Source organism: Lutra lutra, chromosome 15 (genome assembly GCF_902655055.1).
Source record: "Lutra lutra chromosome 15, mLutLut1.2, whole genome shotgun sequence".
NCBI classification, from domain to species: domain Eukaryota; kingdom Metazoa; phylum Chordata; class Mammalia; order Carnivora; family Mustelidae; genus Lutra; species Lutra lutra.
This window is the reverse complement of record NC_062292.1, coordinates 36541124-36553527: the sequence shown is the minus strand read 5'-3', so window position 1 is coordinate 36553527 and position 12404 is coordinate 36541124. Positions and strand designations below refer to the sequence as shown.

Here is a 12404-nt window from a genome sequence, read left to right as displayed (position 1 = left end):
ATGAAAAACCTATAGCGAACATCATACTTAATGAAAAAAGCCTGAATACTTTCTCCTTAATATCAGAAACAATACAAGGATATTCATTCTTATCACCTGTATTTACCATTTTATTTGAGAATCTAGCCATTGCAATAAGGCAAAAACATAAATAAATAAAATAAAAGACATCCAAATTGGAAAGGGAGACGTAAAACTGCCTTATTCATAGTCTATGTAGATAATTCTATAAAATCTACAAAAAGGTTCCTAGAGCTAGTAAGTGAGTCAAGCAGGACTGCAGAATACAAGATTAATATACAAAAAATTGTGTTTCTTAAGGTACAAAAATCAATTGTGTTTCTGTTTACCAGCAATGAACAATCAGAAATTGAAGTTGGAAACTACAATTTACAATAGCATAAAAGATGTGAAATATATAAGTTTTACTTTGATAAAGAATATGAAAAACTGTGCAGTAAAAATTAGGAAACATTGCTGAGAGAGATTAAAGAAGATCCAGGTAAAAGGAGAGATGTACCTTGTTTGCGAATCAGACTCAGTGTTGTCAATGTAGCAATTCTCCCCAAATTGATCTATAGATTCAATGAATATTAATAAAAATTCCAACAGACATTTTTTGTAAAAATTGGCAAGCTTATGTTAAAATTTGTATAGAAACTCAAAGGACTGAGATTAGCCAAAAAAGTTTTGAAAAAGAAGAATAAATTTGGAGGGCTAATGTATTCTGATTTCAAGGCATATCACAAAGCTATAGTAATCAAGACAGTAAGGAATGATAAATAGATCAGGGAAACAGAATAAGATGTCTAGAAATAGACCTGCACATGTATGGATAACTGATTTTTGACAAAGACATAAAGGCATTTAGTGAAGAAAGGATAGTCTTTTCAGCAAATGGTGCTGTAACAACTGGATATCTGTATTTTTAAAAAACGAATTTTCATACTTACCACACATCACACACAAAAATGGATCATAGATTTAAGTGTATGACTTAAAGTTATGAAACTTTTAGAAGAAAAGACGAAGTCTTGGTGGGATTTTCGATTAAGCAAAGACTCCATAGCTATGATGACAAGAGCACAACCCATAGAAGAACAAGTTGATAAACAGGACTTTGCCAAAATTAAAAACGTCTGCTTTTCAGAAGCCACTGTTAATAAGAGAATGTAAAGCCTAGCCACAGAATGGAAGAAGATATTTGCAAAGCATATATCTAATAAAAGACTTGTGTCCAGAAAATATAAACTTTATATTAAACTTTATATTAAGGAACAATTTGCACTCACTTCAGCAGCATCTACACTAAAAGTGGAACGATGCAGAGAAGATTAGCATGGGCCTTGTGCAAGAATGACAGGCAAATCCGTGAAGCATCCCAGATTGTCTTTATGCCATGACCTTACAGGAGGACAGTAAAGGATATGTATTAAAAAAAAAAAAAAGAACAGAAACAATTCAATTCAAAAACAGCATAAGATTTGAACAGCAACTTCACCAAAATGTAAACTAGTATCTACAACATGAACAGCCATTTCACTCTATGGCATTTACTCAAGAGAAAAGAAAGTATATGTCCATACAAAAACTTTACACAAATGTTCATAGCAGCTTTATTTGCAATAGTTTGAAACCGGAAACAGCCCAATATCCATTAGAAGGTAAGTAAATAAAGAAATTGCGGTATATCCCTATAATGGATACTGCTCAACAGGAACAAGAAATGAACTTCTCTTTTTCTTTTTTTTTTTTTAAGATTTTATTTATTTATTTGAGATAGAGTGAGAGAGAGAGAGAGAAAGCACAAGCAGCAGGAGCAGCAGGCAGAGGGAGAAGCAGGATCTCCACTGAGCTGGGATCCTGATGCGGGGCTTGATCCCAGGACTGCAGGATCATGATCTGAGCTGAAGGCAGATCAGCTTATCTGACTGAGCCACTCAGGCGCCCCAAGAAATGAACTTTTCATACATGTAATACGATGAATGAATCTCATGGATGAATTATACTGAGTTAAAGAAGCCAGACCAAAAAAGACTGTATATTATGTGATGCTCTTTATATAATATACTAGGAAACCCAAACTGATTCATACTGTCGGAAAGTAGGTTAGTGGTTATCTGGACAGTGGTTACTCCACGTGGCCTAAGCCAGGGTGGCTCAAAGGACAGCTGGGGACTGGCACGACGAGGCTCCTCTGACACAGCTCATGAAGTGTAAACTCTGAGGATCTCGTGATCTTACCTCATGCCTTCCTGCCCCACCCTCACCCCCTCACTTCCAAAGTGCCCACATCCACCAACATGTGCTTCCCAGACTTTCCATTACCAGGCACCTCCATGCCTCTCTTTAGCATGGCTTCCCTTCCCTGCCCTTGACTAACTCCTACGCGTCCTTGAAGACTCAGTCAAGGGGTCACCACCACCTGGAAGCCTCCTCTGATAACCCCTACCCCCACACACTTCAGTTTGCATTAAGTAACTCTCCACGATATTCCCACAGCACGGGTTTCCCTTTCTGAAAGTGCTTATTCCTCTCTAATGGACGGTTCTTTTCATTTCTGTCTTTCCCACTAGATCCTTCATGCTTGAAGAGAAGAAACTTGTGTCCTCAGTGGGATATAGTAGATGCTCCATGTGTGGAATCCATGAATGATGCGATGATAAAACAGATTTTGTAAATTAAAATGCTCTCCAAATCACCAGATGAGCAGCAGGACCCAAATGAGTTCGAGTCTATCAAGCACCCTTGAGACGGGTATCACACACAGTAAGCACGGTGTAAGCGTTTGCTGCCACGGCTCTGACGACTTCTGCAGCTTTCAGAGGAAGAGCTGACCTTGTTGAAAGTCCTTTCTACACCCTCATTAGGCTTTTCCCTAGAAGGAGCCCTCGAGTGACCTCCCACATGCTCTTCCTCCTCCTCCTCAGACTATGGGAGTTCCCTGAGGTTAGAATTCCCGAAAGAGGAATCCTCTGGAAGAGGAAGTGTGTGAGGCTAACAGTCTGGGTGTGTCTCCTGCTGGCTTCCACTGTGGCAGGTGGATGCAAGCTTGCCACCTGCCAGGTGTTCCCCAGCCTCCCCAGGCAGGGCAGAGCTAAGGAGAGGCAGACGTGAGGAGTGACAGACAGCTCTGGGATCTGCTCCCTGGGATCAGCATTCACCTTCCCTTTGCCCTTTGAACCCAGGGCCATTGGGGGAGGAGGGAAAGCAGACCCTCTGGAATGAAAGCCAATTACACACTGGGAGAAGGCTTGGTCTGTCCCTTAATTTGGTAGAGGTGCCTGGTTCCTCACGTTTCCTCAGGCCTGGCTCCTGCCCTATCTTTCTGGGGTGGCCAGGAGCTGAAAAGTCCCAGATTCCTCCTCAATCACGTCCTTGCCCCACCCTCCCAGGAATCTGGGGAAACCTGAGCATGGCAGTTTGGGCCTGAACTGTGATTAATATTTGGTGCCGGGAAAACCAGAGTTCTGGGTTAAACTTGAAAATTTCAGGGGTGAGGAGAGGAGCGGAATTTCCGAGATGTTCCTGAGAGAATGAGGCAGAGCGGGGTCTTGGGTAAGAAGCTTGAGTGCCCGAGGGAGTCTGAGAAGGGTTGATGGGGAAACATGTAGGATAGAAGGGCTGAAAAGTAAGGCACGTAGGAATGGCAGATGTAGGGTCTTGAAGAACCACGCTAGGGGCAAAAAATAGGGTGGGAATCCTGAAAGAGGGGGATGCTGGAGTCTGGTGGATGATCTGGAGGAAAGAGTGGAATTTGGTATTTCTGTCTTGTGTTTCCAGGTAAACCTCACTTCCTCAGGAGCTCTTCTCTGACCACACAGCATCTCCCGGGGCATCACTGTCCTAATCCTCACCCCACTCCAGCGTCAGACTCTGTGGGTCCAGACCCCAGCTTCTCCCTCACTAACGCAATAGACCCTTGTCCAAATATTTAAACTTTTTTTTTTTACCTAAGTTCCCTCAATCTGTGTGATGCGGTTGAGGATAGGACCTCCTCGCAGGGTTATAAAGAACAAATAAAAAGATAATTAAAAGTGTTTAGCACAAAGGGGGCTGGGTGGCTCAGTAGGTTAAAAGTTGGACTCTTGGTTTCCGCTTAAGTCACGATCTCAGAGTCATGGGACTGAGCTCTGCATGGGGCTCCTCACTCAGCAGGGAGTCTGCTTACATGCTGCCCACGCGTGGGCATGAGTACTATCTCTCTCTCTCTCTCAAATAAATAAATAAATATTTTTTTAAAAAGTGCTTAGCATGGAGCACTGGGTGTGGTGCAAAAACAAGGAATACTGTTATGCTGAAAAAAAAAAGTGCTTAGCACAGAGGTCAGCTCTTGGGTGGTAAGGACGGTGTGGTGGCTGTGACTGGCTAATGACCCGTCTCTTCTACCACTGAGAGGTCTGTGGGGGGCCAGGGCTGTTCCTGTTGTCTGCCACCACCCTTAGAACATAACTCAGTGCCTGGTACATCACAACGCAACAGTGTTTGTTGAATGAATGTATAAGTGACTACGGTGGCTCAAGTCATGTCTCTTGTGGGGGTTGGGACATAGGGATATGGGTCACTGTGAGCACCCTCAAAACATTCTTCTCTTGGTGATCCAAGTTAAAAAAAAAAAAAGACAACAAGGTTTTTCCTGGAGAGAATGCCCACTTTTCTCTCCCTCCTGTGAGTGATCACTTTTCTTTCCTTCCTCTTTTCTGTAGTCTCCACAAATTTTCCCTAGTAAAACAAGGATTAATTTTCTTATTTATTTATTTATTTATTTATTTATTTATTTATTTATTTATTGAGAGGAAGAGCGCTCGCATGGGAGTGGGGATGTGGATGGGTGGCAGAGGGGGAGGAGAGAGAGAGAATCTCTAGCAGACTCCCCGCTGAGCACAGAACCGGACTCGGGGCTGGATCTCAGAAGATCCTGATCTGAGCCAAAAATCAAGAGTCCAATGTTCAACCAACTGAGGTGCCCACAAGGATTCCTTTCCTAATGGTTTACAAGGAGAACGTGCTAGGACAGCTTTGGTTATCAGTAGAGCAGAATTCCTTTCTCCTCCTTTCCCCTCCCCTTTTCCTCAACCCTCACCACCACACTGGTGGATTGCTTGTTTTTTAAAAACTCATTGTAATAAAATCCTAGAAGCTGGGAAAAAAGAAAAAAAGAGAGAGATGGGAGAGAGAGAGAAACCTAACACTATGCAAGGTCTGGAAGGGAGGAGCCGTGACTGAAGCAGAAGGGTGAGTAGGTAATGTAGAGAATGGCTTCTCTTTCTGCTTTTCTGCCCATCACCTTCTCACTCTCCAGTGCCCCTTGGAGGTCTTACTGGCTGCTTCCTGCCAAGGGAATTCTCAAAGCACAAATCCATGGGGATGAGTTTCCTGCTTTTCTTAAGAAGGATCTGACTGGAATGGCTAAAATTAACAAGTCAGGGAATGACAGATGCTGGCGAGGATGCAGAGAGAGAGGAACCCTCCTACACTGTTGGTGGGAATGCAAGCTGGTGCAACCACTCTGGAAAACAGCATGGAGATTCCTCAAAAAGTTGAAAATAGAGCTATCCTATGACCCAGCAATCGCACTACTGGGTATTTACCCTAAAGATACAAACGTGGTGATCCGAAGGGGCCCATGCACCTGAATGTTTATAGCAGCAATGTCCACAATAGCCAAACTATGGAAAGAACCTAGATGTCCACCAACAGATGAATGGATAAAGAAGATGTGGCATATATATACAATGGAATACTATGCAGACATCAAAAGAAATGAAATCTTGCCATTTGCGACGATGTGGATGGAACTAGAGGGTATTATGCTTAGCGAAATAAGTCAATCAGAGAAAGACAATAATCATACGATCTCCCTGATATGAGGAAGTTGAGAGGCAATGTGAGGAGTTTGGGGGGTAGGAAAGGAATAAATGAAACAAGATGGGATCGGGAGGGAGACAAACCATAAGAGACTCTTAATCTCGCAAAACAAACTGAGGGTTGGGGCGCCTGGGTGGCTCAGTGGGTTAAAGCCTCTACCTTCGGCTCAGGTCATGATCCCAGAGTCCTGGGATCGAGCCCCGCATCAGGCTCTCTGCTCAGCAGAGAGCCTGCTTTCTCCTCTCTCTCCCTCTGCCTGCCTCTCTGCCTACTTGTAATCTCTGTCTGATAAATAAATAAATAAATCTTTAAAAAAAAAAACAAACAAACTGAGGGTTGCCGGGTTGCCGGGGGTAGGGGGGTAGGGAGAGGGTGGTTGGGTTATGGACATTGGGGAATGTATGTGCTATGGTGAGTGCTGTGAAGTGTAAACCTGGCGATTCACAGACCTGTACCCCTGGGGTACATATAAATATAACATAATTATATGTTAATAAAAAAAATAAAATAAAAAAAGAAGGATCTGACTGAAGCGCATTTGAGCTCGGTCAAAGGAGCTCCACATGTTCCGAGGGAAAGAACATTTTCAGCCCTAAATCTTGTGGTGCCCAGCAATGATCATGAGTCTATGTGGTGAGGGGAGAAATGTCTCCTGGTACCCACCATGGCACTGCCAATCTTGGTGAGAGTAGAGTGTTAGTCTCCAGAGGCCTGTTCCCCAGGCTAGGGGAAGCACTAGCAGCTGCCCGTAGGAGAGGGAAGGAGAATGGTCTGGAGGGAAGGCACCTGGACCAGACAGTGAAGTGCTCAGGTTGGAGGACTAGTCTCACGTTGGTGTGTGATGCTCCAATCACTAAGCCTCAGTTTCCCATCTGAAAAAAAGATGTTAGGAACATCTTCCCTGCTTATGAGGAACTTTGAATATAAAGCAAGACCATCTGTGAAAATGCTTTGGAGAGTATGAAATGATGATAGAACCTATCTGTGACTGGGAAGAGTGTTGGTGGAGAAGTAGAAGGTACAGACTCCCCTCAGTGAGTTACATTCCTGTTGCTTGCATTTTCAAATCAAAAACCATTTCCTGGGATGCCTGGGTGGCTTAGTAGGTTGGGCATCCAACTCTTGATGTCAGCTCAGGTCTTGATTCCAGGGTCATGGGTTCAAGCCTTGTTTTGGGCTCCATGCTGGCTGTGGAGTCTACTAAAAAACAAAATAATTATTAAGTTCCTCCCTTTACCTAGGAGTGGACATATATGTTATGCTGTTTTGTCCTTACTTACCCCATGTTCTAGATGAGAACACTGAGGCTAATAGAAGTTAGTCTTATGGGACTTGCCCAAGTTTGCACAGCTACTAAGCACTAGATCTCAAATCCAGCCCTTCTTTCTCAGTCAAACTGGCAGTGACCAGGTTGTCTTGGTTCACCTCAGACATTCCCATCTTCAGGATTGAAAGTTCTGTGTTCCAGGAAACCTCTAAATCCTGGGCAACTTGGGATGGTTGGTCACCCCAAGTCCAGGCTTATTCCATTACTCAACATCATTTGGCTTTGCCAATGTCAGTGGGGCCTATAGACCTATGGGGGTTAGAAATTATTCTGCTTTTTCCTAAGGGAGAGATGGTACAAGCCTCCCGCCCTGGAAAGACCCTTCTATAGGCAGGACTAACTTGAAAAAACTCAATTGAAAAGCCCAGTGGTGGTTCCCTTTCGGCATCAGATTTGTCTCTTTCTGTGACTTTCATCACTGAGCATGTTATGAGCTACTCTTAGGTAAATAGGTAGAGAGAAAAGGCAATTCTTTCTTTCCAGACAAATGCCATCACTCTGCTCCTTATTGTCCCTTACACATGGATGCAGCAATGATTTGCAACATAGAAGGACAGGGCAGGAATTATCAACCCCACTTTTCCTGATGTGCCCCAGTTGGAGCACAGAGGTTCACTCCTTTATACATCCAGAAAATGTCAAAATTAGACCCAAATCCAAATTTAAGGTTTTAAATTTAGAGCTCATGGACTCCTGATTGTTCATGGATGGACATCAGCGAGAAAGTTTGTATGTTCTGCACATTTTGAGGCATCATTCCATATATTTCACAAACTTCTCAAAGGAACAAGGCAGACATCTTGGATCTGTAGACTGGGCATCATTAAACCATGATGCTTTTTTGTACTTAAACCAGGATCCTGCTACAAGAAAAGCTTTAGGGATGATGAGTTAATCCGGCATTTAAATGTGTTTAAGTGTTACTGTGCTTCAAGTGCATTTAGACAAAAATGATAAATTTTACTTTGATATAACTGCCTAAATTCAATTATTTTCTCTTCCTGGTTGATAATTCTTTAGTATCTAGAAAATGTCACGTTCAAAATTTTTCCTTCTGGTACCACATTTTGTTTAATTGCTAACATGGGTGCATATACTGGAAGAAAAAGACCTATGTAATTCCATACTTCAATAGCCAGGATTTGCTTGCCTCCACTTCTTCTTGGGGGCTGACTGTTGTGGATGCTGGGAGAGAAGCATGCAAACCCTTTGCACCTGACTGACTTTTCTATGGTAGGGTTTCACCTAGGGCACACAGAAGAAGTGTTTCTATGGTACCAAACTGGGGACCCTTCCCTACGGGGCAACCAGCTTAGCAGGCAAACTCTTCATGATGAATTCACCAGAACTTACAGGTGGCTGTGGGGAAATGCCAAAAAACTCTGCAATTTTCTATGCTTTTGGAAGTTTCCATTATCTGCCATTTATTCCTTCATTCACTCAACAGACATTTATGGAGTATCTACTATGTGCTACATTTTGGAGGCAAAATAATGAAAAAGACAGAAAAGATCCCTGCCATTATAGAGCTTGTATCCTAGAAAGAGCTTGACCTTATGTTCTCCAGCTAAAAGGTTGATTTAGGAAAGGAGCCATCTAGTTGCTAGCTGGAACACACTCTCTGATGGAGGAGACAGAGTCTCAGTCATGCTCAAGTTTCAAGTCTGACGGGAAGGAGATTTCAGAGTGGCTCCACTAACTCAAAGTGAAAATGAACAGAGCACAGAGTAAGTTCACAAGTGCTGAGAGGAGACCAAGTGGAAAAGAATGGAGAGGAGCAAGAGGATTCTGGGAGGAAACACAACATTTTAAGTTTGAGCCATAAGCTGAAAATCCTAGCTCACATTTTTTTAATGATTTATTTATTTATTTGAGAGAGAGAGAGAGAGAGGACATGTGGGGGACAGGGGTGGGGGAGGAGCAGAAGGCAAGAAACCCAAGCCGACTCCATGCTGAGCGAGGAGCCCAAGGCAGAGCTCAATCTCACACCCCTGAGACATGACCTGAGCTGAAATCAAGAGTCCTGCGCTCAACAGACTGAGCCACCCAGGTGCCCCTCCTAGCTCACTTCTGAAAGGTGCCAACAGCTGGCTTCCACTACGCATGCCAGATGGAGTGAATCTGTACCTGGAATATGGTGGAGGTTTAATCTAACGTGTAAAGACCATCCCTAGGAAAGAAAGTCTAAGCAAAGCCTCTGGCTTTCTGGATAGACAGGATCCTAAGAGTTGGGGGTAATTCAGTGCTGGGGTGCTGCTAGTTGGGGTTTCCTCCAGGAGACGATGTGGACACAAGATGTAGTTTTCTAGCCTTTCTGCTCTCCCACCTCAAGTATTGCAGATCCGTGAGTCCTTACTCTGCTGCCCGCTAACTATAACTATATAGTAAGTCAACAGCGTCCAGTGCAACCTTCTCCTCCCCCTAGGTCTCTTGAGATGAAGTGGTTCCCAGGAACTCCTTGGCTCCCAGTGCCCGTGGGAACAGCTCTTTTTAACTGACACGGTTCATTTTACCAATAAGGGAAAAACCACATCCGATTTCTACAGAATGAGTTTTTACTGACATGCCTGGATTTGTTGGTTGGGAAGGGTGCTGTCAAGCTATATTCTCTATACCATTTGCTGCTCTGCTTTTTCTTTGCATGGAGAGAAGAGCTGTCTTTTCTTTTTAATTTTAGGAAGGTTTCTATATTTCTAGGAAGAAGCCAGAAGAAATGACAATGGTCAAGTGAATGAAAAGGACATAGGATTGAGAGTTCAGGGATACGTGTCCCCAGTCCACCACTATTCAGCTGGGTGGCTTTGAACAAGACACTTCTCCGTTCTCACAGCCTCTGCTGCTTCCTCATCTGTAAATGAGAAGCCTGAACCAGATGCTTCTTCATGTCTGGTAGAATGAAGTGGTTAAAAGTGTGGGTGCCTCGCCAGGATGCCTAGATTGCCCTGCCACCTGCTCCCCAGTGCCCTGGGGTGAAGCTTTTGACAGGTGTCAGCTTCCATAGCTAAAACAATAGACACAAACATAGCATCTACCTCCTGGAGCAGGTAGGATGATCAAAAGAGATAATGTATATAGGTGCTTAATACTGTGCCTGGGCTAATAAACATGCTTAACAGTTGTTAGCTAGTCCTGTTAATCTAGCTCCTTCGGTCTGTGAATTCTGAGTTCGTGGCCATGAGAAACGTAAGCTAATGGAATGAAAAGCACATGGAACATTTGGATTTGATACTCTTCTTCTGGTTCTTCTCGGAGCAAGTAGAGACACAAGGGCCCGAGAGCAGGAATTCGCATTCTCCCCATGGCTCATGCCTCCTTGGGTGGACTTTCATGACAAGTTGCCTGGAATGAAGTGCAACTGTGATATGTTTATGCTGGCAGGATGGGGGAGGGAAGTGAGCATGTTGGCATGGGATTTTATACAAGAGCTAAATTTTCGTCTTCCATTGTAGTAAGCCGATAGATCACTTCTAAAACGAAGAGTATGAGTAGCAACAAATGCGTGTTCTTCAGAATGATGGAGCTAAAAACCTGAATGTTGCCAGCGGTTGCCTACAGGGCATAGGAATAGGGAGTAGGGAGGGCTGCAGTTTTCCTCATATATACGCCTTCTAAAATCGTGCACATGGTCATCCTTGATTAAAAATAAAAATTAAATTACAAAGTACAAATAAATGCAATGTAACTATCCCGGAGTCTGTGGTCAGTAGGGATTTACTGTTCGGCTAAGTTTAAGCTTCAGGTCCCTCACTTGCATGGGCTCTTTTAAAGTCTGTGGAGGGGTCTTAGCAATGTTCATACGTCTTGTAAAATTCATGAGACGAAGGTATGGTAGCCTAATCAGTTAAGATCAGTGTCCTTTTTCACTCTGACTTCTCCTCATGGTGGGTGATATTAGAGAAGCCACAATATCTGAGCAGTCTGGCTAAGGAGTAGTTGGTTGACTTGGGGATGCATTTGGCCCTTATCGAGATATATTTCCATGGCTTATAATCACATCTGTATGTGGTTAAGATATCGTTAGTGGATTGTGTGTGAGCTATCTCACATCATCCTGGTGTGAGAATAGCACCGGGAACACTCCTTCCAGCCATGGTGCTATTTCTTGTTACTGGAAGTGTGCGAGCAGAAGAGAAGCAAAGTTTGAAATGTATGGAGACAGAAGGAAATGTGTTGAAAATTCTTCCAGGCATATAAAACTGTAAGCCAAAGATTTGGTTTTCATTAAAATCTAGTCAACATAGAAACATTTATTCAATAATGCAATATATATAATTAGAAATGAATCAGATACTTTTTTCTCTTCCGTTGGGAACTTCGTGAAGCAGAAATTTCCGTGTGTGTAGGGTGCAAACCAGTCACATACGCCATGCATGTGTTCCAACTATCAACAACAAAAACCCAAATCTGGACAACCATAGTAGAGGAAACACAGACTGTTCTGTTTATTCTTTTCATGGGAAATAACATTTAAAACTCATCATCAATGATGAAACAAAGAGATGTTATGTAGTTAATTGATAAAAGTATTCAGTTATCTTCCTGGATTTTGTGGTGTGTGGTATTTGTCAGCTTTTAAAATTTGTAATTTGTTATGATTTTTTAAATAATTCTAAATAAAGATTCATTATATATATATATATATATATATATAAGAGTAATATATATATTGAATATATATATTTATATATTACTCTTCTATCACCCATATATTTATATATTTTTAAAATGTAATTTAATTTTTTTTCAGTGTTCCAAGATTCATTGTTTATGCACCACACCCAGTGCTCCATGCAATATATGTCCTCGTTAATACCCACCACCAGGTTCACCCAACCACCCACCCCTCTCCCCCCTCAGTTCACTTTAGTCTCTAATTTTATACTTTTATTTTAAAATTTATTTTCTTAAAAAGTACCCTCCTTCCCTGATTATATGAGCTACAGGCCTCATACAAGCTGGGTCTGCCCCTGGCTGGGGTTGAATTCTATAGACTGTTGGGTGTAAGGTTGCCAGATTCAACTGGTGAAAACACAAAAGCCCAGTTAACTTTTAGATGCATGAGCACTTACATGTGCTTATTTGAAATTCACAGTTACCTGGGCATCTGGTATCCATCCAGTGGGAATACAAAAGAAAGAGGAGTCAAGTCAGCTAGGGTGGAGGTAGGGAGGAGGAAGGAGAGGGCAGAGGGAAAGCAAGAGGGGAGAGA

General features: G+C 42.8%; 1 non-coding gene across 1 annotated transcript; it reads left to right on the top strand.

Annotated features, from left to right (window-relative positions):
• Window positions 1–1282: 1282 nt before the first annotated feature.
• LOC125086515 (U6 spliceosomal RNA) lies at window positions 1283–1391 on the top strand. Its single transcript, XR_007123239.1, has one exon. It is a non-coding gene; the product is annotated as a U6 spliceosomal RNA (small nuclear RNA).
• The last annotated feature ends 11013 nt before the right edge of the window (window positions 1392–12404 follow it).